At 48.8% G+C, this 4,128-nt stretch overlaps 1 long non-coding RNA gene across 1 annotated transcript; it reads left to right on the forward strand.

Annotated features, from left to right (window-relative positions):
- The first annotated feature begins 776 nt into the window (after nt 1-776).
- Nucleotides 777-1,845, forward strand: LOC140688361 (uncharacterized). The gene is made up of 2 exons (XR_012062999.1): nt 777-833; nt 1,508-1,845. It is a non-coding gene; the product is annotated as an uncharacterized lncRNA (long non-coding RNA).
- Nucleotides 1,846-4,128: the final 2,283 nt, after the last annotated feature.

Consider the following 4,128-nt stretch of genomic DNA (forward strand, 5'->3'; position numbering starts at 1 on the left):
GCCAGCTTTCTTTGTGAAACAAGAAAATAAAGGCTTAATTCTCTTTTAAAAACAACAACAACAAAAACCATCTTCATAGAAACATCCCAAATAATGTTTGATCAAACGTCTCCACCATGGCGCCTGGGCGACTTTGAACATATCTCCATTGGTCGTGCCGGCAAAGGCTGGAACTGCAGAGAATCAGCCCCTTTTTGTTTCATTCTTGATTTTTGGTTTGTTTTTTTTTTTGGAATGTAGGATATGGGCTTTGGTTGGGGGGGGTGAGGGGCTTCTCCTCCTTTCACTATTCATGTTAAGCAATAAACTGTTAGAATTTTTAAATGGCTTGTTGTGTTTTCACCATGTGAATCCATCAGGCTGTGCCTGTCGTGTGCTTGACAAGACGATGTGAAGAAGATGGAGGTGAGTGGCTGAACTTTGGGGGACACTGGGGTTCCAACCTGGGCTGCTTTGCCCTCACACCCACTCCTCCTCTCCTTCCCCATCAGCTTCTGTCCAGCTGGAAGTGGCCTGTAAACACTCTACATTCAAGCCTCCAAAGCTCCCCACCACTTCCTCTCTCCACGTGCTCCCTCTTCCTTTGTCACCTGCTGGCTGGACAGAGAGGGTCCCCTGGAAGGTTCTGAGGTGCTAGAAGGAGATGGTACTGCAGTTCACAGGGAGGCTGGGTTTGCAAGTGGAGCATAGTCACCTGCCATGTGAGTGAGAAATAAGCCTGTAGTGCATTATGTTGTCAGGACTTGGGGACTGGTTGTCACAGCCACTAGAGTGGACTTATTCTGGCTAATGCAATATTTGAACTTGTTTAATCCTCAAAACAGCCCTCTAAGGTAAGATCCATTGTTATCCCTGATCTAGAGATGAGAAACAGAGGCACAGAGAGGGTCAGCCACACACCCCAGGTCACACAGGAGATGAGAAAGCTAAAATTTTAACCCAGCCCACTCTGACCCACCACAGTAACCTGCCAGAAGGTGAACTCAGCACAAAGAAATTTCTCCTCCCTGATCCCTGAGGTCTCTCGCTCTGCAGTGGATTTCCTAGGAGCCCCAGACCCCAGCCTCATCTTCCTGTTGTATTAGGCAGTGTGCACATGTGCCTTGACCCGCCGCTCTTCTTCTAAAAGGAACCCACCCTCATCTGATGTGGGAGGGGCTTGGTGCAGTGCTGGGCAAAGAATAAACTCTCAATAAATGTTTGAGATTATTAACATATCATTGATGGCGGTGGGACACTGGCCAAGAGGAAATGTAACTCAGTGGTTAAGCCAGAAGAGCTAATTCAAATCCCATCTCCCCCATTTATGAGCTGTGTGACCTTGAGTAAGTTACTTAACCTCTCTGTGCTTCAGATTACTTGTCCATGAAATGTAGATAACGATGCTATCTGTTTCATAGGGTTGTTGCAAGAATTAAGATATAAAATGCTCCAACAGTGCCTGCCACTGATGTTTTAGATTTTACTATTGTTCTAACAATTTCCCCTATTTGGTCTCATCTCCCAGGTCCCCAGGCATGGCAACAGCTGGTTCTGTGATCAAAGCCTCCCCAGACTGCCTGCTACAGGCTACAGGCGAGAGTCCCCTGCCTTCCTCCTTCCTTGGTGCCCAGGCACCCCTGCCCCAGCCTAGGTTCCAGTGCCATCTCCTCCCCTCTCGTTTGCCCCTCAGCCCCAGGGTGACCAGAACTCCTGCCTCGTGGGACAGCTTTCCAGCACTTTCCCCTTTTTAAGAGATTGACTGCAATTTCTATAATAACATCACATTAGCAAGAAATTAATGTCCTCATTAAGACAGCAATTAGGCACATTAGCACAGCAATAAAAGAGAAGCTTATGAAATAATTGCTGGTTCCAAAATGCCTTTAATTTAGTATTTTATATTGCTCCATGTTATTAATTTTTTTCCCTCGGCAGAAGATAATAAGAGAAACGTTTGAATTGTAGGGAGGTTTAAAATTAAAAAAAATTTAAAGGAAAGCAATGTTGATACCTATAGACAGATGATCTTTCTTCTCCCCAAAGCCCCCACCAATTCCTGAGTCCATCCATCGGACGACTCCAGGGATGGAGATGGGCGGAGGGCCAAGCTCTGTCCTGGGACTTTTGGCCAAGATTGGAGTCCAGAGGAGGCTGAAGTTGGGCAGTGTCTGATCCCAGAAGCAGGAGGAGCGGAGCCCTGTTCCTTTCCCCTAAATAATAAATACCTATTTGTTTTATTTTTTCCCAAATTTCAGGCTCCATCTCCTGACTTCAAATTCTTTTAGCAAATGTTTCCGTGGTATCTGGTGGCTCTGTCTCTGGCAATGTGAGATTTCCAGCCTGGTGGAGAAGACAGCTGTATAAATTGGGAAATGCACTGATAGACTGGGAATAGCACTATTATGCAACTGGTAGTGAAATCATGGCTCTGGGACATGATCATCTGTGGACGGGGAAATCATTAGGGGAGAGGCAGATGAGGAACGTATTCGTGGAGGGCTCTTTTGCCCCCATCTGAGGCCCTGGGTCGACCTTAGCATCCCTAAATGTGGCACAGCTGGACGGGAAGTGGCTTCTGGTGGGAGCAGCAGAAGGTATCCTGCACCGCTAAGTGTCCTTGCGTCAAATCTAGAATCTTCTCTAGCTGTCTTTGGTTGAGTTCCTCCAGAGGCTGTCCTTGAGACAAGGATTTGCAGGCAAGTAGTTTATTTGGGAGGTGTCCAGGAGGTGCTCAGGGAAGTGAGACAGGAGAGGGCAGGAGACAGTTTCAGGTAGGGGTAAGTCCTGTGAGTAACAACAAAAGTTAGAGGGGTTGGTGAGGGATCAGAGGGCAGCATACCTGTCTGAGCGAGGAAGGGCCTCTGAGAGCAGTGGACATGTGAGTAGAGCCTGAAGGAGGCCAGAGAGGGACCCACAGGAAGATCTGGGATAAGACGGTTCCAGGCTGGGGGAGCAGCAGGTGCAAAGGCCCAGAGGTGGAAACAAGCTTGGGAAGTGTGAGGATCAGCCAGGAGGCTGATGTGGCTGAATGGAAAGAGAGGCCCCAGGATTTGAATCTGGCTCTTTCATGAGGAGGGGCAAGTTGTGCCCAACGCACATGTGTACCAGTCAGACCCCCAGTCAGTTACCTACTGCCCATTATGCGGCATAACAAACAACCCCCAAATCCAGAGGTTTAGACAATCAGCATCAATTATGGCTCCACCGTCCATGGGTCAGCTGGACCGTTCTTCTGGTCTTGGCTGGGCTCATTCATGAGTCTGTGGTCAGCTGTGGGCGCGAGAGGCATACGCGATTTACCCATGTCGGGCTCTTCCCGTGTTTGGGGCTTGGTTGGTCTAGGATGCCTCAGCTGGGCTAATATTCTCTCCTCCATGTCCCTCATCGTCCAGCCGGCTAGCCCCAGCTTTGGATATGTGACAGAGGCAAGGTTTTCCAGACAGCAAGCAGAAACGGGCAGCATCTCTTAAGACCCAGATTCAGAACTGCCCTAGTACTTCTGCTGCAGTTGATTGGCCAAAGCAAGCCGCAAGGCCAGCCAAGATTCAAGGGGATGTGGAAATAGGCTCCTCCTCCCAATGGGAGGAGCTACCCAATGAGGAAGCAAAGAGTGAGGGTAGTAGGGGCATAGAACTGGGTTCATTTTGCAGTTAATCCACACCACCCCTGTTTCTTCTCTGGGAGTTTTTGATAATCACTCCCTGTCCATCCCTGGTCATTCCAAGTCAGTCTACAGTCCTTGCCCCCAGGCTTGGCCCCTGTAGAAGTTCCTCCTGCCCAGGTTTAATCTCTAAGGTCCTGAAGGATCTGTAGCTTGTGTTGTTCAAAACCCCATGCTCCTGACAAGGCTTCCCTTCCTCCTCCGTTTTGGGGTATGACCGGAACTAGGATTTTTTTACTGACATAATTGGCTCTCCTAAGAGTGAACTGAGAGTAGGTGTCAGCTACGGCAGGGCAGAGGTTAGTCCATAGGGTGCCCTGCAGCATGGTTTGAGCTCGCTCAGTGCCCTTTTGTGCAGTGTCCAACCTGCACAACCATACCAGCCAGCTCTGATTAGGGGATTGGAGAGGAAAAGGGAAGAGAAAAAGGAGAAAGGAATTCCACTGGGAACCAGGGCACTTTTTACCTTTAGCCCTCTGATGAAA

This window comes from Vicugna pacos, chromosome 22 (genome assembly GCF_048564905.1).
Source record: "Vicugna pacos chromosome 22, VicPac4, whole genome shotgun sequence".
NCBI lineage: Eukaryota > Metazoa > Chordata > Mammalia > Artiodactyla > Camelidae > Vicugna > Vicugna pacos.